Source organism: Xenopus tropicalis, chromosome 3 (assembly GCF_000004195.4).
Source record: "Xenopus tropicalis strain Nigerian chromosome 3, UCB_Xtro_10.0, whole genome shotgun sequence".
Taxonomy (NCBI): domain Eukaryota; kingdom Metazoa; phylum Chordata; class Amphibia; order Anura; family Pipidae; genus Xenopus; species Xenopus tropicalis.
Window position 1 is genome coordinate 97,829,575 of NC_030679.2, and position 23,252 is coordinate 97,852,826.

General features: G+C 39.6%; 1 protein-coding gene and 1 long non-coding RNA gene across 12 annotated transcripts in view; one reads left to right on the plus strand and one right to left on the minus strand.

Annotated features, from left to right (window-relative positions):
- LOC116409768 overlaps window positions 1-5,742 on the plus strand; it is a 70,098-nt gene extending 64,356 nt beyond the window's left edge. For 2 of the 3 annotated variants that reach the window (XR_004222033.1, XR_004222035.1), the window contains one exon: window positions 4,992-5,742. This is a non-coding gene — a long non-coding RNA (uncharacterized LOC116409768). The remainder of the gene's footprint in view (window positions 1-4,991) is intronic. The other variant, XR_004222034.1, reaches the window with a different exon arrangement.
- tjp1 (tight junction protein 1) overlaps window positions 1-23,252 on the minus strand; it is a 201,598-nt gene that overhangs the window by 133,426 nt on the left and 44,920 nt on the right. The window lies entirely within an intron of this gene.

A 23,252-nucleotide genomic window follows, 5' to 3' on the forward strand; every position in this document is an offset into this window, starting at 1 on the left:
TATGCCAATGATGATTTTATCCATGAAAAAAAACACATTGTGTCCAATTTTTTTTATTTTGAGTTTATGTTGCCTTTTATGAAAACACCCTGTGTTCATTGGCCATGCCAAGAAGATCAATCACATTTAAATAATAATAGATGCAAGATCAGACAGACTAGCATAACAGCCATTAAAGGGTAAGCACATTCCAGGCTTAATTCACCTTAAGCAAATCCAATTTTGATTAATATTCCCTCCACTGCATTCAGTTAACCTGTGCAACGCCACGTGTATAGCTTGGAAGTTAACCAGCCACATGATTGCACCTCTTTCAGAAACCAAGGGGTTAAGTATATAGCAGGCCACTTCTAAGAAATGCTTTGCAGCTTACAAACCACGTGCTTGTGAGTCCTTTAATAGCTAGTAGCTGGCAGGAAGCCTTGCGACCTCGTGAAAACCTCTCTGGAGGCAGGATTATTTTGCTAAGGCATAGAAAGCAATGTGAAAATAATATTCACCTTAAAAAAATAACACAAACATACAATCACACACACATGCACATACACAGCTAAATAAATTGATTAGATGCAAAATGGTAGAGCTGTGGTCTGTGTCACTGGCAGGATAGGAGACAGGATTAAAACAAGGATTAGGCAATAATAATGTTTACAATTAATGCCATGTTGGCTCAACAACAATCTCCCAACACCCATCAGCCCTGCTGCTGCAGCTTGGTGCCAAGAGTGCCCATCCTCTGCAGCAACAACATCTAGAAATGTTGCCAGCCTTCCTGTACTGTAACAATTCCTGTCCATTAAAGCTCATGGTACTGACACAATTCTTTTGTATCGCCTAATCTTCTTTTAGTAGTGGAGTCACCCTACATCTATACAGCTTTCCCTCCCCTCGCACATTTTCCCCTCATCCCAGCCAACATGATATGAAGTCTGTGTGAGAGATCATTATGCATAAGAGAACTATATTTAGAGCTAACCTGTCATTGACAGCAGCACTGCATTTGTTAGCTAAGCATGTGCGTTGCCACAGAAATAAAAGGCACTTGTCTGCGTGTAATGTTAGACCCCAATGGCCGCAGTCAAGTCCAACACTTGCAATCTGTGATGGGCTATCGGGTGACGTAACTGACCTGGAGGAAGAATGCACATGTTTAATTTCGCTGGGGATGGATATTCATGGGTAGAGAAACAGCTAGAGGAAATGTATTCAATCTGTAGAACATATAATTAATTGTGTAATGCATTAATGCCTAAAAAAATACAAAAGGACAAAAGGGGAAAATGCAGCACTGTAAATAGACACTTGGGCATCCGTTTGCAGATTTTATTGCACCAAAATAAACTCAGCTCCCATGTTTACTAAAGTGCAATGCACTGAATTCATCTTGTGATTGCTGGCGTTATTTGCAGATTGTTGTTGCCACCTCTATTGCATCTGTCCACATTAATGAATAACTTATTTTGTATATAAAATTTACAAATATAATGTTAAATGAAATTATGGACAATGAATTAATATCACTAATCAGCTGAATTATTTTTATATTATTATCAATTGATGCATTCATTATACATCATTCTTCTCCAATAGAAGAGCTAATGTTTGCTGCTCGTAAAAAGGGACATCACAGGAATCCATTATAATGCCCCTGCAACAAAAACACTAATTTACAGAGGTGTCTGAGTGCAGTGTGCACCTAGCACCTTGCACTGAATCCAGGACAAGTTGCAAGGCACCATATGGTAGAAATGCAGTATCTTCTGAGATTCTGTACCAGCCCAAGGCAACCACAGCCTTTTGCCCTTTATTTTAGACTGTTGATGTTTTAGAAAGCACAGGGGTTCTTTCCCTTGGGTCTCTCAATGGACCCATTTGGGAAAACCGATCACGGTTCATAAGCTACTGTTGGCTCCACAATAATCTCTCTCTCTTTTTTTTTTCTATTGACTTTCGTAAATCCATATTTAAAGGAGAACTAAAGCCTTACTAAAGAAGTAGGGCAAAAATCTTGAACATTATGTTTTGGCCTTTTGTACCAATCCAAGGCAACTACAGCTATTTAGCAGGGAAGATTCCCCCAGTAGCTCCCCTTCTTCTTTTCTACTGATTCCCTGCATATGCTCTGTGCTGCTGTCAGTTAGGAACTGACTCACAATATGCTGTATGCAAGGGCGTTTCAGACCTTAGTGCCGCCCTGAGATGGCTTAGGGAATGTTGGCCCCTCAGTGCTTAGGTTTTTTGCATTGGAGGGGGGCTCTGTACACTAGAAAAAATGAATTTCCGATTTAAAAGGTAAAAGTAATTTTAGTTCTTGAAGTTACCAGGCTGGAGAGGAACCTGCCTGAGACGCAACACTGGGGGGGTGGTGCGCCAGGCAGGTACCTCTCCTGCCTACCCCTGGTCCGTGCTCCCTTGCCCCGCCACTTTTCATTGTGTGGCATTCATTCCCCTGCAGCCCCCATGCCTGGTTGGCTTGGTCCATCACTGTTACAAGGAGTGGATTTTTATTTGCAAAATAAAAGTCACAATACAAGGCTGATTAGTAATTTATTCAGATTCTCATTACACGGCAGCTCAGAAACCAGTGTAATTTGCATCATAATTTAATAATCAGCCCAGATGCACATGGTTTTATGACTGATCAACCTCATTTTTTGCTTGATGATTTCTGATGTCCCCTAAGCTTAGCTTCTCAACAGCTGCCCAGAGCACACTGAGCATGTGTGTGTCACTGACCATCCAAGATGGTGACCATCTGTACACAAATTTAAAGGGCTGAATCACTACATAGCTTCTTAAACTTTAAGCTGGTGAAATAGGTTCAGTATATTAGATATAGCATTACTGCTCATATTTGTCTTTAGGGTCTAGTTCTTCTTTAATATCAGTCCTGAATGCAAGTTAGAAGACAGAGCTGAATTCATCAGGGAGGCACATGCCCTTGTGCTTCATTCTGGAGCACTAGCACCTATGAACATTGAGCACAAGGCAAGGTGCTAACTTTTGGAAATGAAATATTCTTCATACACATACAGTATATTGAAACTGCTTGACCATCAGTGCCCCCCTGGGGCCCCCTATAACTTTTGGGCCCCCCAGAAGTGGCAGGGTCTGTGTCATCTATAGTAACACCCTTGACCAATATGCCTTTTTGCATGGTGCTCACACACAGTTGCACCATGCTCTGGCACAGAATGCCTTGCAGTGGCAACTACCGTGGGGATTAGATGCAAAGTGCATCATTACAGACACAAACAAGCCTTGGGCTAATGGCCCATGAGGCTCTTTCTCCACCTGCACAAAGTGTACAAAGACCATGGAATGTTCATATTGCCTCCACAATAACAACTCTACAATAACCCACAATTTACAACAGGAGAATCTTTTTTTTGCCAGCATGACATATTGCTCCTGTAAGAGTCTTTTTAGTCTTTTTTTTTTCTAAACATATCTATGTGTTGAGCAGCTGTACAATACTTAATACAGTGCACTAAATCAAACTTGCTTTGCAATCACATCCGTAGTGCATGATTAGATTAGTTATGACAGGAATGCAAAGCAAGTAAGAACCAAAAATAAAATGTTTTGGAGCAACAATAAAAATGTGATAACATTCCTTTTTTCTGTTATGAAAAGGCCCCACACATCCCAAGGAAAGGAATGCGTGTGGGAATGTATTTACTGAGCTAGCATGAGCTGTCCTTCCAGTTCACTCTCCGGCACAGAAACAAATTAGCATTTTTGGCAGCTGAGAGCTATGAGTAACCTTTCCCATCCTACATCATTTTTTCTAGGGTTTCCCTCTGCATAATTAACACAAATAATGTGTTCACTAGAATCTTTTCATATCAGACCCTTTACCATATAAAACTGCCAGCATCGACGGCATAACATCAAAGAAATGGATGGTTTGAGGATGATTTGTACACTGTCTAAATGTCAGTATTGAGAGGGAAAAGGGAGAATGAAATTATTCTACAGCTTTTTCAAACAGTTTTTGGGTTCATGCACCTTCCTCTCCAAAATTTGTTCACGGTCTCATTAGCACAGAATTACAAACTGTCGACATTTCAGCTGTACAAGTCCCGGTGCTTTACACTGAAACTCAAACTAATGAATAATGGCATAAACCAAAGCTATGGCCAAATATGGGCCTCTAATCAGAATGGTTGCTGTCTCTCCAAATGATATCAAGTCATAGTTCCTTCTATCATTTATTATATGAAGAGCAAAGTGTTTTTATTTATCCTTTGCTGACTGCTGACTTAACCAATGGCTGCACTACAGATATACTGTAAAGGTAGCCATACACGCACTGATATTCCTCATTGTTTCTACCTCCATACCGGATGATTCAGCTATGAACGTCAGTGGAGGGAATGAACGATCATTCCTGCGATCAATGGTCACAGTAAAGATCGTAATTGTAAAGTGTATGGCCACCTTTAGGAGGCAAGGGACTGTTTCTTGTTGGCTAACAAAAAAATCTGTGCATGTATTGTTTAGAACATTCTCTGATTTGTATTTTAAGGGTATTATCCTACAATTTCAGTCTGAATGTTAGTTTCAGATCGTTGCATTTAAATGTACGACCGATATTCGAACGTCCGTCGGAAGAAAACTAAAATCTGATTTTGTATGGCCACCTTTAGAGAAGGCGGATTGGGCTGCCTGTAGTTTTGGGCAAGATGATGACCTGTTAATTTTTTTCTCGTGGCTGGAGCAGTGTTTTGCCAATATATGTCCTACAGCAGGCAACAACCCCACTTCATCAAAAAGGTAGTCCCATCATCATTGATTATCAAGTTTCATCAGTAATTATGAAATTCGAAAATTGGCCACCATTCCATTCATTATACAAATATTTTAACAAAAGCATTTAGTGTTAGATTTCCTAGCAAAATGATCTGATCTACGTAGGTAGTGTGAATGTGGCTATACAGGGTTTAATATATATGATTTTGAGCTGTATATGTTCATGTCATCTACAGAACTGCCTCTTGTTCATAAATCTCCCATGAAGTGTACAGCGGAGCCCTGCGGCAGGCGATGAAGGATCGATTGTACTCTGCTGGAACTGCAAGTTTGAGATCATAAGGAAGGCAAAATCTGCAGAGGCAGCAGAAGAGATTACATCATTATGCTGACTCTGGAGTCTGAGGACAGACTGAAGCCAATGGACAGAGCTCACAGCTAGAGAGTTTGCCAATATAAAGCTTTCAATGGTTCAATGGTTGCTCAATTCACTGCCTCAGATATCTCACTAAATAGCTGGAGTTGGAAAATTCGTTCACCATGAAACTCGTGCCAAGTTTTTTTAATGTTGAAGCCTTTCTTTTAGTAGGAAAGCAATACTTTAACAGCTAAATGTGTTCATTTCAATATGCATGCTTAAACTGATGTGACTGATATATAATCACACTATAACTACACAAATGTGTTGTGAGCAACAAGTCCCTCAAGTGTTGCTCTTATCTAATCTATTGTATATCATTGGAAAGTAGTTCTCAGTGTGTATGAAGAGAACTTGGACAATATGTGGAATGCATGGATTATTTCCAAATTGTTTATGATTATTAGTCCATTCCAGCTTTGGTCTCTTGTAAGGAGGTGTTACAAGGGCATGTAGTGAACCCTGAGTCTGCGTAAGGATTCTTTGACAAACAAAGAAAGTCCATACACTCACGGTTCCTTGTAAACTCAGTCCATTATCCACTGGTGCAGATCCTCCTGATGCACCTGGCCAGGTGCCTATAGTAATGAGCACAAAAAAGGGGGAAAAAAGCACACAAAAGAAATTGCTGGTGTAAAAAAATACCTCCAACCTGTTTATTGCAGAGTGCACATACAGACCACTGATACTAGATGATACTGTATATGGAAAGAGCAGGGCTTAGCCTAAAATATGCATTGAAGTTCAATGCAAAATGAAAGTAAATTCCATGCAAAATGAAAGTAAAAGCAGCCTTTGCTTCTGCTAAATCTCTTGCAGACCTGGACCTACAATCTGTGGATTCTGGCAAATGCCAGAGGAGCTGATTATAATATACCATAGACAGTCACTATTTAGTAGGCTGGTGAGGGTCAGTTTGCTCCTCTGTTTACTTGAAATGTCGGGGCTTATTTTGTATCCCAGTACAGACCTGCACTACTGTTGTAACCCCAATTGTAATGCCCTGCTAGGAATATCTGTATGAAGGCTTACCAATGGAGTTATTCTGTCAGTGGGCAAAAGCAATATTTCTTTACTCATATCGGGAAAAACGTATTTTCCAGTTACAGCCAACCAACCCCTTCTGACTTGGCCTAAAGCTATAAGCAGGGTAGGTAATTCCGCATACAACCAAAACCAATATTTCACTTTGTTCTGCCACTTGGTACATGCTAAATACTAAGCCCTAAGTCATATGGCTGTTGCTGGAAATGTGTGAGTAATTGATCATGAATAAATGCCTGTGCAAGAGCTCTAGAGGGTTGCTAGTAAATGATCATATCTCTGTATGGACGAGTGTCCTTTTTTTTGTGAGCATTCCCTGACCCCCTACCCCGTATTCACCTCTAAAACAACACATGTAGATAAATGTATTAAACTCTGAATTTGGCCTTTGTGTAAAAGACAAAGTTCTGTGTCGCCACAGGAAATCCACATTTGTTAAGCTGCACAATAGATGCTGAGTTTGCCTCCTTTCTATATGCCCCAGCTCTCATTCATGTTGATAATCTTTTGTACAAAAGAGACTAATGCCAGCTGATTACATTATGCTTCTGTCAGACGAAGATGGCAAGTTACATGTCTAATGGTCTATTCTGCCAGAATAGGGATTGGCGTGGTATCTAATGTGAAAGTATCAATTTAGTCTATTGGATTTTCTGTCAAAATATGTAAATAAGTGGAACGGCCACAATAACAAGACTGCACTTATAGCCTCAGAGGCAAATAGATGTAACCCAAGTGCTTTAATCTTCCTAACAACATGTTAATATTGTATCAAACCAGAATGTGTACTGCATTTCATCAAATGTCAACATAAAAGTCCAAACCCTTATTTATTCTTAACAAATCATGATTTTTTTTGTCATAACTCATTACTATGCACTGATCCATTCTGCTAAAAAGTCAGGGATAACAGCAGAGATCTATGCACACTTCCCTCCACTTGAAATGAAATACCTGCTGTCTGTAACAGTCACTAGCTCCTTAAAGGAAAACTATACCCCCAGAATGAATACTTAACCAAGACATAGTTTATATTATGTTAAGTGACCTATTAAGGAATCTCGCCAAATTGAAATATATATATCAGTAAATATTGCCCTTTTACATCCTTTCCCTTGATTCCGTTTAGTGATGGGCTGGGTGCTCCCTCATAGATCACATGACCAGAAATAATACAGCTCTAAGTGTAACAGGAAGAAGTGTTGGAGCAAAAGGCAGAACTCTGTCCATTAATTGGCTGATGGGGCCTAACATGTATGTGTGCCTTGGCTTGTTTGTGTGCACTGTCAATCCTATGATCCCAGGAGGCGGCCCTTAATTCTTAAAATGGCAATTTTCTATTTAGGGTTACCCAATGGCACATACTACTAAAAAGGTATATTTATATGAAAATGGTTTATTTAAATGAAGCAGGGTTTTACATATGAGCTTGTTCATGCAATATATTTTTATATCGACCTACATTGTTTGGGGGTACAGTTTTCCTTTAAGGCGGGTATTACTTTAAGCTGATTGCTTATAACTGCTCCTACATTTTTGCTGCTAGCTCAGTCATTCTTGACCCTGCTACTACTCGCAAATAAATAGGACCAAAACAATGTGACTTCATTCAGATACTGACTGAACTGCATTGGGCTATAGTTGTGATCCACGAGTAAACATATCATTGGCCCAAGGGCTGGCAACCAATTGGACTGACCCTATTTAACCCACCACTTGGTTGTCCAAATGCAGTTGTCTGCCTGTGCAAAGCATGATAAAACTGTGCTCATTCAACTTCAATACAAATGCCTTTTTGTGTACAGTCCTGATCCTGATGTAATGGTGCTAGAGGGAAAGCCTTATAATTAAAACACTGTCCTTTAAATTTTAACAATTATCATTTAGATAGGTAATATGTCCCCTTAATATAAAATAACTCTTATTTTAATAGGTGCCATTACACAGCCTTTGGACTTACAGAGATTTGAGAGCTTGGTTGCACCACAGGAAGCTGTTCTGTCCTTACAGAACTACACATCTAGTGTTAAGCGAATCTGTCACGTTTCACTTTGTTGAACAATTTGCAAAAGTACTGAAAAAAATTTTTTTTTTTTTTTTTGCTTAATCTAAATTTCATTGAAATGATTCAACTGGCCATACCAGCAAACAATCAGAATTCAAACTGTTAAGTTATTACTGGAATGGGCCAGCTGATATACACCCTGTATGGTCTTCAGTTTAGTTTATCAAGGGTTAAAAGCACAGGAAGCCTGTTGTCTGTTTCTTCTATCTGATATAATAAATGTGACAGATTATTAATCAACATAACTACTGTTTGATCTTGTCTGCCAGAGATACTTGTCCATTACTATTAAATGCTGAGTATTGTTCCATGTCTGTATTTCAGTGCAACTCAGAGGCAACCCCCCCATCCCCAATACAAACACACACACACAATGTTTATTAAATGATTTAGTCTTATTTCTCTTTCGTAGCACTTATATACAGGATGAGTAACCCAAGAAAACTCAGCTGTGATACTCTTAAGGTGCCTGTGTATGTGACATTGGTCAAATGGGAAAAATGTTCATGCAGAAGTTCTTCACCACACAGTTTATACTGCTGGACAGGCTTCAAATCCAAATATTTTTTGAGGCTCAGAGGGGCCAATTCACTAAAGGTCGATAAAACAAGTGCTATTTATAGCATGAGTTAAAAATTTTATAACTTCTTATTTTTTGCTACTTAACGCTCGATTCACCAAAAAGGACAGGCGTCATAATTAAAACGCAATGTTCTCTGTGTTATTTAACTCGCGATGAGTGATTTTCTTGCGTTATTTCACGCTGCGTGCGTCATTTCCTGTCATGTGCGATATATTTCGCAGTGTGGGATATTTAGCGCACGATATTACGCACGTAACCATTACTTTCTGAAAACTACTGTTCTGAAAATTACCATTTCCCTGAAAACTAGAGGATGCATCACTCTAGGGCCAACACATACTTGAAAAAATACGACTGCAAACTCCATGTTGTGTTGCCAAAAGCTCAGGAAATGCAATTTTCTTTAAAGGACAATGAAAGGTTAATATAAATAAAAAGTAAGTCTAAAGGCATTCTTTTTAAGTACTTACTGCATATCTAAATTCCCAGATCCCTGCTTGCTTCTCTGAGATATGGTGCTGGCAGCCTACAGCAGTGTGAAGCCTACAGTGATATCACTGAAATCTCTCTGTCCTTCCTGTAGGTGCCAGCGGCAGCCTTCCTATTCTCTGAGCATGTGTGTAACTTGATCCTGTCTCCTGTTCTGAGCTACACATGCCCACCAGCCAATCAGAAGCGGATCTGGCAGAGGGGAGGGGGGGAGGGAATGAAACACATGTGCAGTGTGAAGCAAAGAGGGAAAGGAAGGGAGAATACCTTTTTAGAGATGGCTGCCTGTTCTAGAAAATGTGAAGTGTGACTGAGTAAATATTTGATTAGGTGAGCCAAAAGTGTGGCGTTTTTACTAAACAATAGGAGGACTATTGGGCAGTATGCTTTTTACATTTTGACTTGCATTCTCCTTTAAGTACTGCCTGCCCCAAGTAAGTGTTAATATTAGCACAGATTAATGCGATATTTTGCGCGTTTAACGCTTCACATGCTTTTGTGAATCATGCGTTAGTACTATTTCTATTCACTAATTAACGCAATGCACTAGAAATAACGCTTAGAGCTGATGCGTTTTTTTGCACATGCGATATGCGGATTAACGCATGCAAAATAACTTTGATGAATCAGTACTTATTTATCGCATGCTTTTTAACGCAAAAAAGCATGCAATAAGCATTATCGACCTTTAGTGAATCAGCCCCAGAGTGTTAATTGTTCAGATCTTAGTTTGGTCCAAATTAGTGCTTTTTTGATATTGCAATTTAAAGGGAACCTGTCACACAGACATAAAAAGCTGTATAACAAAAGTCCTTCTTACATTAAACATGAAAACCCAAATACCCGAATACCATACCCATTATAAAATCATTTATAAATCCCAGCTATCAATCATATATTGCCTGCCCCGCCTCTATGAGGCATAGAGGCGGGGCAGACCATTACTTTCACTTTTTATTTAGAACTCACTTTCCCCTCCCTCCTCACCATCTAATTGTGTATCCTGTGCATAGACGTGTGCATCAGCTACCCCATTCTGGCACATACACAAGATCTTTGGGTGATACAAAGCTTGCCTTAATAACGAATAACAAAATGGTGCCTGCCTGCTTGCTGTGATTGTGTAATTCCAAGACTAAAGAAAACAAGATTTATATTATTTATATAGTATAAGTGAAGTTTATTTTGCTTGACAAACACAATAGAAAAGAATTTGGAATTGTTTCTTAGGGTGACAGGTCCCTTTTAATTTGGCTCAAACTGAGATAAGATGATATTTTATATTCTAATCAATCCTTTAGTTTCCTACATAAGTGAAGGCTACCAATTGATCGAAATGACAGAATCGGCATCCAATACCTGCCCATGTATGGGCAACCTTATGCTTGTGGTTAAAGAGATTTGTTGGCAGGGCACATTTTCAAATTTTGCTCCCATACGGAGCAATGAAGGACCTCTCCCCACCGCTCCGTATGGGAGTTTTAACTTTGTAGCATATGCGTGCGCGTTCGCGCAGCAGCGGGGGTGGGGGAATAGCGGGGCGCCCCCAGAAGAAATCCAGTGCTGAATTAGGTGCTGCTGCGCTTATTGATTCCTTTTGATTTCCAACCAGGCAGCAGTTTAAGGGTTCCCTCGGTGCCCTGCATCAATTAACGCAGAACACGTGTGCCGAAAGAAGAGGGTGCACACATCCCTCACACACCAAGCACCAAAAATAATGGCAGGCAGACTTAGCCCGATTAGCAACTGAGTGCAGTTGCATAGCAAATTGGATGCAACTTCGATAGGCACAGTGCAATTGTGTGAAGAGAACTGCTTGCCGGCAGCGTTCACAATGACGCTGGAATTCTGGAAAAACCAGTGCATTGCGGTAAAAACATAGTAATTGTGCTTTAACTTTTACTAAAATTGCACTTTGCACACTGTGCCTAGGCAAGTGAATGTGCCCTCTAGTTTGTCTGTCGGTGCTATTTCAGCAATATTGCAGCAGCAGCAGCAGAAGTAATTCACTGACTGCAACACCTCACAGTGCACCATGTAATCTGTACCATTTATAACACTGCAGAACGGCTGAGTTTTAACATCAATATGGCTGTACAACGGGAAAATAGAACTATCAACATGTTTTATATAGAGGTGTGTCTGTCGTAGGGAGTTGTAAGGGGAAGTCTCGGGGGAGCAGTTAGGCTCTTGTGCCTCAGGCAGCAGAATGGTCTTCTGGCATATAGAGCACTTGACCCCAATCCAAATTAAAAGATTTTAAAAGGCCTCTGAGTGCAATGATCTTTATAAAGGACTTGTAGCTGTTAAGTCTTTAAATACTCAGGGAGTACCTCAGTAGTATTTAAAATTAGCACAGTTCTTGGTACATTAGTCATAAATGATTGGTAATGCTTACAGGGGTATGTCAAGGGTACTGCTATGGGTCTGAAAACTAATATCCCATGGTACAGATATGGGAATGGATAATTTATTTAGAGGAGGGAGACCCAATGGAGGCACCAGGAGGTATTGCCCAGTTAGCATGGCATGACATGGTGGTACGGTCAGAAATAAATACATATAAAATGATACAAACTGCTTATACAAGATACTATAAAACTATGTCAGCAGAAATAAATATAAGTGCAAGGCATTTCTTTCAGTGAAATACGCTTTGAGATTATGCACACTAACACAATTAGTAGTATATGGGATATTGCACATAAACTGTGTATCTGTTTGTTTGAAAAATGACCACAACCACTTCAAATGAACAGATGTTTCTCGAAACCAGTAAGCACAAGCCCCATGGCTATTGTTACAGACTGTATGGCAGTTGCTTTCCTACTGCAGATCACATTTGGGCAGTGAGCTGATGCCACGCGAGGATACTCACACAAGTATTTCTCTGCTCTACTGGCAAGGCCTCGGGTAGTGGTGAGAAAGCTGCTTGTGTTCCATTTTTAGGGGAAGGGTGGAGCGAAAGTCAGGCTGATATAAACATTAGTCATCCACATTTAAATAACCATAAATAGGCCTCTCCTTCCTTATGCGCCTGTTTATTTTAACTCCACCTTCAGCAGCTCATTTGCTTCAGGAATATCCATGGTTAACCCTTTCAGAAGCCTTATGAATAGATCCAAACACATACAATGAGTGTGTTGAACAAAAGGATCTATTTTAAGTTGTTTTGTTTATGCACCCGGGTGGAGGTGGAGCCCTTATCAGAAGCTGGCACTTTTATTAGCACTGAGCAGAAGATTTCTACATGATTTCTAGATGCATAAATTCAAAGCTGATTAAAAGCACACACCGGCATACGCAGAAAGAGCGCTATTCTCTTCTGAACAGGGCACTTAGTTTTTAAATGGTCCTATTAGGTTTCTAGGCCATTGTCCATCATCCATCTGATCTGCAAAACTGATATTGTATAGACAGTACTACTTTTGCACTTTTGGCTCGTATTTCCCTGTGGAAAGGTTGTCAGCGTTTGTCTTTTGGTTTTATTTACCATACTACAATATGCATTTACAAATTATTTTTATTGCCTGCATGTTGCAGTAATCATATATGTTATGTTTGCTTTACACAACCATACAATAGGCATTGTATGCAACAGACTTAAAGGAGAAGGAAAGGCTAAGTCACTTGGAAGTGCCAAAATGTTAGGCACCCCCAAGTGACTTTTATCGCTTACCTTGTACCCCGGGCTGGTGCCCCTGTTAGGAGAAAACAGCACCAGCCCGGGGTACCTGCAGCGCTTCCTCCTTCCTGCTTCATTTTGCTGGCAAATTCCCGGGACCGGCGCATGCGCAGTGTAAAGGCGACTTCTCTGTTCGGCTTTTCACTCTACTGCGCATTCGCGTGCGAGCAAAGCAGGAAGGAGGAAGCGCTGTAGCTACCCCGGGCTGGTGCTGTTCTCTCCAAACAGAGGCACCAGCCCGGGGTAAAAGGTAAGCGATTTAAGTCACTTGGGGGTGCCTAACATTTTGGCACCCCCAAGTGACTTTGCCTTTCCTTCTCCTTTAAAAGACATGTCAAGGCAGTTTGGGGAGATTTGTTGCCTGTGATTTAACTACAAGCGACTAATCTCCCTGTGGCCTAAAAGTATATGGACAGCTTTAAGGACAAGTCATCCAAGAATATAATTTTTGCCTAATAAAGGAAAACATAATTCTAAACAACTTTCCAATATGAATGTATTAAATATTTTCAGTGCTTTAAAAGTTTTGTAAATGTAACTGCTATTGAATGCAGCATTTGCTGAACTCCTGGTTGTTACCTTTTAAACAATGTTGCAAAGGTCTGTCTCCTCCAGCAAGGCAGGTCTGTCAGTCTGCTGCTTGTGTTACATTGTTTAAAGTGTCAGGGCCACCAGGGCAGAGAATAGTAAAGGACAGACAAACACTGCTTTTACTAGCAATTATATATACAAATAAAGCAAAAGCCATTACAAATTTGTAATGAATGTATAGTCCAAAGTTGCTTACAAATTTGTTTTCTTTTATTAGGCAAAAATATATTCTGGGATGACTTGTCCTTTAAGCTGGCCATATACTTTTAGGCCACAGGGAGATTAGTCGCTTGTAGTTAAATCACAGGCAACAAATCTCCCCAATATGCTTTACCACTGGCAATAAAGTGAATCGCCAGTGGGAAAGCACACAAAAAATGTCATTTTCTAAATTTGCTTAAGTTTCCTGCACACACTTCCAAATCAGCCCATGTAACATTACCCAATGAGCCGCTTGTTCTGCAAATTCACCAAACAAGCAGATCTTTAATGTATATTGGAAAGTTACTTAGAATTTTTACAATATATTTTGTTTCACTATGCAAAAAACAGTTCTTGGGTAGAGGATCTCTTTAAACTCTAAGCACTAAAGGGATGTGTAAATGTATGCCCTTATACTGCCCATGTTTGCCACTTGCATTACATTTGTGTACAACTTACTAAACTACATACAATATATTGGCAAATTGCAATGGCAATATAGGCAGACTACTCCCTAAATATATATCTCCCTACATGTACAGCTATCCAGTCACTTGTACAGATATCTTCCTACATGCACAGCTAATATTCTCATGGTACCCTGTATGTCTGGTCACTGTCACCACAGAATTAAATATGCAAGGTCTTCTCTTTAGTGATTGGATTAGTTATTGCTTTTAAATGATTTAAATGATTTATATAGACAGTAGAATGCGTTAATTAATATAAGGCTAAACTGAAATTGACTGCACACTGTGACCTGTAGCGAGATAATGACACAGTGTGGTTTGTAGAAGAGAACTGTGCAGCGCAATCTGCTATGGTTGGAAGGGAGTGATGGGTGGGGTGCCTTTCTTTCACTGATTCTATTTTTTAATGCAGGTTTTAGAAGTGAAACATCCAGAACTTGAATTTAAAGACATCAATGCTTCTCTGCTTTTAGATAAAACAAACACACAATAAATAGTTGGCCAAACCTGAAACTGTATTTACCTTGATACAATTTAGTACACACTACAAACACATTAAAAAAAAGCTGTACATTTAGGAACCTTTAAATGTTATATTATCACTTTGGTTGGAGGCAGGGGTCTTTCAGATGCCGACCTCTGTTAGCAACAATTGGATCAATTGTAACAGCTGCCTTTAATGAAACTCATGGATTATGCTCAGCAGGATCAATTTACAACAGAGGGTAGGTGAACCCCCAGCCCATGCTTTAAGGCTGATGCCACACCAGGCGTATGGTGTTCGGCAAGCTGAAAAACGCTCACATGTAGCCGAAATACGCATAAAAGCGAGACTAGCAATGCTACTGCAAAAGGAAAAGTATTTCCCGGGTCAGTTCCATATTTCCCCATAAATTTTATGGGCTATGGGACAGTCTGGAATTTCATTGCCTCTGCTTTTAGAATACATCAAACTTCCTCTACTCTGTTTAGATCACTTCCTATTCACTTGTATTTTCAATTACTAATCATAAGTACAAGGCACCCGACAACACTTCCCATTCCAGTGAATGATAAGCTTTCTGCACCAGTAGGCACCACCTCAATCACTGGCACATACAGCAGCGATCAAAGCACAGTACGTGCCATAGACCTAATGTCCTAATGGAGTTGTCGTCAGATAAACCAGTTTTTCTTCTCTATCTCAATCTAGCCCATTGTGTAACCATTAATTGAATTTTGATTCAATTGCTTGTCACAGGATCTGAGTGTAATAAATAAATCCCAAATGAAATGAAGAAAGCAATCAAATACAGTGAGCTGAGCAATCTATATATATATATCAATCAATCAATATATATATATATATCATGTAATGGAGATCCTCACATCACATTGCTTATAGGTGATAAAGAACACTTTATTTGGAGGCTTCCAAATAAAGTGTTCTTTATCACCGATAAGCCTTGTCTTGTGATGTGCGGATCTCTATTACATTCTGAATACCTTATTTTCCGGACTGTACCCAGGCCATCAGAAAGAGGAAATAAACGCGAGTGCCGGCTACCATTGACTGTATAAATATATATATTGTAATTTTACAGTGGCATTTATGGGCACAATTGCAACTCTGCCATTAAAACATTTGAAAAAAAATATTAGCAACTACCAACCAATCGCAACTGTAGTCCAGTGGCTCCCTGTGCAGGCCATAAATCAAATAAATCTGGGAAACTGTGTTTTCTTCCTGAGTTTGAATAAAAAATACTAGAATCCTGTTCTGAGGTTAGAAAATCTTAAAACAGTATAAAATCCATAAAACTACCAGCTATGCGGTTAATGATTTCCTGACCACAAGGGCCTTTCTAAAGCGCTGTGCTTTGTTACACTGGGTGGGCATGCACATGTGGTAAGGGGTTAAGGGAGCTTTTGTGGCCACAAATCCGGGCCTGTATATATATATATATATATATAGTATACAGAGAGGAGCACACTCTATACAAGTCCAAATGCCCTTGGTGCAGGTCAAAAACAAAAATATAATAGAAAGAGTGCCGCACACACAGGGACTTGATACAAAAGAAAAAGTTTTATTGAAAAAATTCCAACATTTCGAGCACAACCAGTGCTCTTCCTCAGGGACAAACCAGTTGTGCCCAAAATGTTGGAATTTTTTCAATAAAAGCACTTTTTCTTTTGTATCAAGTCCCTGTGTGTGCGGCACTCTTTCTATTATATATAAATCTTTAATAAAATCACTTGTTTCTGTCCTGCGAGTGTTGACCCTTCCTCCAGTATATATATATATATATATATATATATATATATATACACACCCAGCAAAAAATAAACAGGGAATGTTTATACACAAAATGCTTGCTAAACAAGATAAAGGCTGTTTGTCTTTGGGCCCTACAAAAATAAACAGGGAAGCAAATCTCATAACAATGCTAACTGCTTCAAGGAGCAAATCTCATATCCTGTCAGTCTGCGTGACTTCTATAGCCCAGGAGCTTGTGCGCTGCTTGCACAGCAATTGGGCACATGCGGATTTAGTACAGAAGAAATGCTGCTAAGCTGCTTGGGTTCCAGCATAATCCAAAGGAATGGTGTTATTTCCCGGTGTCCTCAGCACTATCCTTAGGGCCAGACAATCTGCTGGATTGATGTGACTTTTATAATCTTCTCTGTGTAAAATTAAAGCAGCTGCCAGTTATCTATCACTGCATTCTTGCATCAGCCCTACAGCACGCATTACACTGTATGCTCAGTGGACAGGGATGGGTGGCAGTGCCATATGGCTCATATGCATTATACCACTGGAACAAGATTACATGACAATAGTCTTGCACGCCAGAGCACCTGCTTATTAGCAAATATCGGGGTAATGGGATTATTTAGTGAAAGTTTTTTTGCTCATAATGCAGCATTTTTTACCTGAATTCCAGCATGGTTATGTGCATCCATTAGGTTGTGGATACCTTTACCCAGCAAAGCAAGCCTTTGAATCAGCTGACATTCCAACAAGTTTAAACAGATTTTTAAGCTAACCCTGGCAATACAATGTGTTGGTCCAGACTGGCCACAGTTTTGATAGTGTAGACCAACTCTTCCCTTAATTATCTGCCAAGAACTAGGTTTTCTCAGATGACCTCTGGGTGATATTTCATCTGCAATAAACTGCAACTTTTCTTGCAGCTTAAAGGCAAATGCTTATGTTTATGCTTGGAGGGGGGCAGATGTGACAGAAAGCTGTGATGTATAACAAAATAATATCATGTGCTGCTATAAACAATATCCCCTAGAGATGTTGTCAAGCCTTAGGGCTATATATAATGAGTACCTTGGCCAATTGTGCATTTGTGTCATGCAATCGGCTATAGGAAGGAACTTGCATATCCAGACAGTGACACATGGCATGTCCGTTTATAGCAGTGGGGCTACAGCTCCATGGGAACAGCAGTTGCATGACACTTTCATTGTCTGAGAAACCTGACAATGGCTCTGCACTTAATTCCACAGCAGACCTGTCATACCAGTGACACTGCTCTACCAACAGCAGAGCTGAGCAGACCCTACTAGATGAGTACAACCAGCTCCATGTAACATATTTGCATTAATTTCAGCTCAGCATTGCTTTTGTAAATAGCTCATTACATATCTACAATCTCATACAGAAGCAAACAACCATTTATTTGCTCTCTGCAGTATGAGCAAGCGACAATTCCCACCCATCAGGAAAATATCCAGGAGCAATATGAAGAAACATCTGAGCCCTTATGTACATACTGTATGCCTGTAGGCCTCTATTGTTTTATTTTAGTGCCAGCAGGCGATTCAGTGCATCCTGTTACAGAGCTTACAGAGAATTCTAATTTGGATCTTCTGCTGCAAGAACAATATTCTCACCCAATTCTCCATTGCTGCCTTTTTCAAATTCCTTTCACATTAACTACAAGTTTCCAGGTCTCAATGGTAATCACACTTTCTAATTAACTTAAGAATGTGAACTGCTCTTCCGTGCTATAATTAATGGCATATTCTCTGCTGGTTTGTTTGTTGCTAGGTCTTTGTCTGACATCAGGTACATTCACAATGAAATAATTGGATTTAATGTCTTCCTGGTGAAACAAATGCAAAAAGCTCAGCTAGAATGAACAAAAAAAAATAACTTTGGGCACAGTCTAGAAATAGTTTGTGTTTTGCTTCCATGAGATGAATGAAATTCTAAAATGTAAACACATTATAACAGATGTTACTTCCTCCTTTTGCAGTATGGTCTTCTTTCTGGGTGTTCAGCACCCAGATTGGCAATACCTATTGCATTATTGATCATTATAAATGTACTGCAATAGCTCAGGCCTAGCTTGTAGTAATGTGGTAAACCCAATCATCCAATCAGTTGTTTGCTTTTATTATTCTAACTGCAATAGAGTAACTAAAGTCATTTGGGTATCTAGGAACAAGGGCCCACCTTTGTTCTTGGTCCCCCTGCTGTGAGTCCATTATTGCTTTGGGGCTCAAGTGACTTCATCAGGATTACTGGTTGTTTCAATGTAGGCCTTTGTACTGTATATAAAATACTATAATAACCATTCAGTTTTTATTCCAGTTGCAGCAAAGAGTGAGTAAATGTATGATATGAGCACATTAATTAATTAATTTATTATTTAATTGAACAATTTATACAAATTACTAATTATAGAGTAACATTAACTGTTTAAATTATGATCTATTTACTTCATTCATTGTATGAGCTATCTCCTACTTGAAATAAAAAACACTCCCATCAAATTCAACCTTTTATTCAAGCAAAACCTGCCTAACTGCTAGCTAACCTTTTGTGTACGGCACACAAGGAGCGTGGACAAGAATGTTATTAATATGTGCTTGTATTCATGGGGTTCCCCAGACAAACAACTTTTCCCCAAGATTTCTGATAGTAGCCCTGACTCAAGGTGAAATCAAGAAATGCCTTTAAAAATACATGGTTCATAAGCTCTTTTGAAAAATAAAATGTGAAAAATATTTATAGTGAATACCTTTTGAACATCAAAACGTAGGCCATTTTAGGCCATGTTCTTGATCCACCACAGCCGCAAAAAGTTATTGAGACATTAACCACTCTCCAATTGAAACCCTTTTGGGTGGTCTGTGATACTGGACTGTTCCATCGAAATTGGAATTGATGGAGGAAGGGGTGAATATGCACAAAAGTAGAATTTTCTGTGATAATCCAAAAATATCACTACAATTTTGGCATCTATTTACCAGAACCCTGTTGCTCAGCATGCACTAAATAACTGCAGTACTATTCTTTATAGTGTATTGTTTATTTAAACAAACTTCCTCTGTAATAATAAGATCTTTAATGAATGCAAACTTAAAAGCAAAATGCTAAACTGGAGGCATAACTGTGTACCAAGACTCTACTGATGTTAACTAAGCCTGGATATTTCCATATTTGGATACCACTCTCATTCATAGAAGAGCTCCACATATCCCTAGCATTCAAGATAACAGCACTGTTACCTTGCACTGTTATAATGTTACAAATGTGGCGCTGTAGAGGAATCCTGAGAATTGTGTTCAGCTGGAGGGAAAATGTAAGAAGTCACTTGAACAAAGAGCCATAAAGTTCTGGGCAAAAAGTTGTCTAGTTTCATTAGCGTACTCCTGTTATCATTCAACAATGTTTTTATTGTTCCCAGAATCCCACTAACGACCCCCTAATGACCATTTTAAACGGTATTACACAGAGAGTTATGTTGAACTAAATGCAAGTTCCCTCTGAATCACATGAGTTGTAGAAAGTTATTCAGCATACAGTCCTGTTCCTTTGGAATATTTACCATCCTTGCATAAATATTTTGATGGTTTAACACCCAACCACTCAAACAGACATGAAAACATTCCTCAGACCACTGGACAGAGTCCACTCGTGTTGCTCAGGTGCTTGAGGGATTTTGTTCAATTTCTAAGAGTTGTGTTTTTCTCTGAAGCTCAAAAGCACGGCTTGTGTGCCAGCTGAAAATAGGCCAGCGGGCTGGCATGTGTACTGATTGCTACACTCACACTGCTTAACCACTCCCTGGAACTGCGTTTCTTGACAAATATTTGCACATGACCTGTCTCATTGTTATGAGTCTACAGAGAGATTTGTTCATTAAGAGCCTAATCAAGGCAGATCTAGGAAAGCGTGAAAAAGAACTAGCTGCTGCCTGAAAAACCCACACCAATCCTCTCGTCTAGTGTACATATTCCCTTTGCAACAATAAAACTACTCAGTATTAAATTGCTGCAAAAAAACCCAAAAACTTGTCTCTAACTGCTTCCTTGATCTCCCTCTCTTGCTTTAGTATCTATATAGAAGCACCACGAGTGCAGTTATAAGGACAACTGAACATGTTCTAATAAATAGGGGACATATACATTCACACATCCCCAGTCAATATTTATTGATTTATTGCCCTAGTATCTAATCATTACAGATGGAATTTTAGAAGAGTCCCATTTAAATGTATCAACCTTCAACCAACTAAAAAATAGTTTATGTCCCCTGTCATATTCATATCCAGCATTGTAAAAAATAAGCATCAGGTTAAAGTGGCCAGGCATCATCTGAGGCAAAGGAAAGGCCAGTTTAAGTTAAAAATATAGTGAATAATGTTCACTATAAAAATATAAGTAAAATATAAGGATATTATAAGTCACAAAGAGTTCCATGACCATAGGCCAGTGCTGTCCAACTTCTGTGGTACCGAGGGCTGGAATTTTTCTGGCCTACATGGTGGAGGGCCAATAATGGAAGACAGTTTTGACCACTCCCCTTTTTTAAAACAATGCCCAATTTTAACCACACCCATGTTATCACAGGAGCTTTTAAGACCATACCGACATTAATGGTGGTAGAGCAGCAAAATCCAAATGGTTGGTGTAGGGATATCACCCTTCATTAATATGTGAAAAAATTATATTATGTCATAATAAGACACACCCTTTAATCCATATGCCTCCTCCTCCCCTTTGGGTAGCACAGCAACCCCCAGCATATAATTACCTTAGGGAGCATATAATGACTATTTCCAAATGCTAACAAACTTCCAGAACAAACCCCTGCCTTCCTTCACAAGCAGCATAGGGCAGGCTGTGTAAGGCACATAGGCAGCATAGGACAAGCAGGGTATGGCACACACAGACAGCATAGGGAAGGCAGAGTATGGTACACACAGGCAGGGTAGGGCAGGCAGAGTACTGCCTTTGTGTGCCATACTCTGCCTTCCATATGCTGCCTGTGTGTGCCATACTCTGCCTGCCCTATGCTGCCTGTGTGTGCCATACTTTACCTGCCCTATGCTGCCTGTGTGTGCCATACTCTGCCTGCCTTATACTACCTGTGTGTGCCATACTCTACCCACCTTATGCTGCCTATATGTGCACACAGGCAGCATAGGCAGGCAGAGTATGGCACACACAGGAAGCATCTAGTGACACAATGCTGGCACTGCTCCTACAGTCTCTTTGAGGTGTGAACAGTTGAAACTCTGAGCCTGAGGTGTGAACAATGCAGGGATTAAAAAGTGTGAACAGTACAGGGGATTACATGTTTATACTATACAGGGGTTTACAGCCTGAATCTGAGGTGTTAACCATGCAGGGGGCCAGTTAATCTCAGTACTGATACAATTTAAAGCTTGCACAAAGGTAAACAGTCACAGCAGCCAGACAGGTGGGGGGAGCCACACAGAGGGGGGCTGCGGGCCGCCAGTTGGACAGCTCTGCCATAGGTTCTTGTGTATTATAATTATATTAAATATACAGTATGCCTTAATGCAATAGGAATACCCTATGAACACAACAAGGTATGCCCTTTTTACTGTAGAAGGGGTTCTGAGGAAAAATTGGAATTTACGTTTTACCTCTTACTGGAAAGGGGGCTACTGTGCAAACATAGTGGGCACTTTTTACCTCTTATTCAGAAGGCTCTGGCTGTAGGGCAAAATTGAAGAACATGTTTCATATTGATTTCATTAAATCAGGCATACTCAACGTAAATGAGAAATATGGATCCCATGTAATTATATCCAGCATGCCTTCAAATGTAAAGTTGCAAATATAATGCACGTTGGCAGAAGTGCTTAGTATATGGCACTTTATATCCGTGCTTATATTGGCACCTAGAATTGGTAAATGAGCCTTTTCTTTAAAGAAACAAATTCCCATAATATGATCAGTGCAAACATTTTATAATAAAATACCACTGCTTTACATAGCTAGCACTGGCATCAAACTTCAAACACTGCCCTTTCTCAGAGCAGAAATATTTGCCTTTTTCTCAGGGTGACAGAACCAGACAGGTAGCAGAATGTCCCAGACGCGCAATGACATTGAAGCGAGCACGACCTTGAAATGTTATCAGGTCAAACGCTGCACTTTCAGGGATCTACATTTGGGAAACTTGATGAGTATCAGGCTCTGAAGACCTGTGTTTGCGATGTGTTAAAGGAGTCTCACCTACTCAGCAAGAAAGATGAAAAAACAATCTGACGTGTCAGAATATAATCCCACAGGAATAATGTAAGGTTTCTGCAAAATCAAATCTCCCAGAAATACCAGTCTATGAAGAGACAGTTGATAAGAGCTCTGATGACTTCTCTACGCATTTAATGCTGCAGCTGCACGTTAGATATGTTAACCCTATATTATTCCTGGAACAAAAAATAATATGTAGAGCATTAGATGCATTTAGATACTCCTGGGAAACATAGGAGACAATGTACAAAAAAGTTATTTGCACAAAAATGGAGAAAGCTTCATGAAATTTCTTACTGTTTTTGACCTTATTTGGGGAACAAAGTAGAAACAACAAAATGTATAAGGTATGCTATATTTTTCTCATTCTATTTACTACATTGTCCTCCTCTTATATGACTTTAAAATAACATTGCAATTAGTGATTTAAAATATTTTCA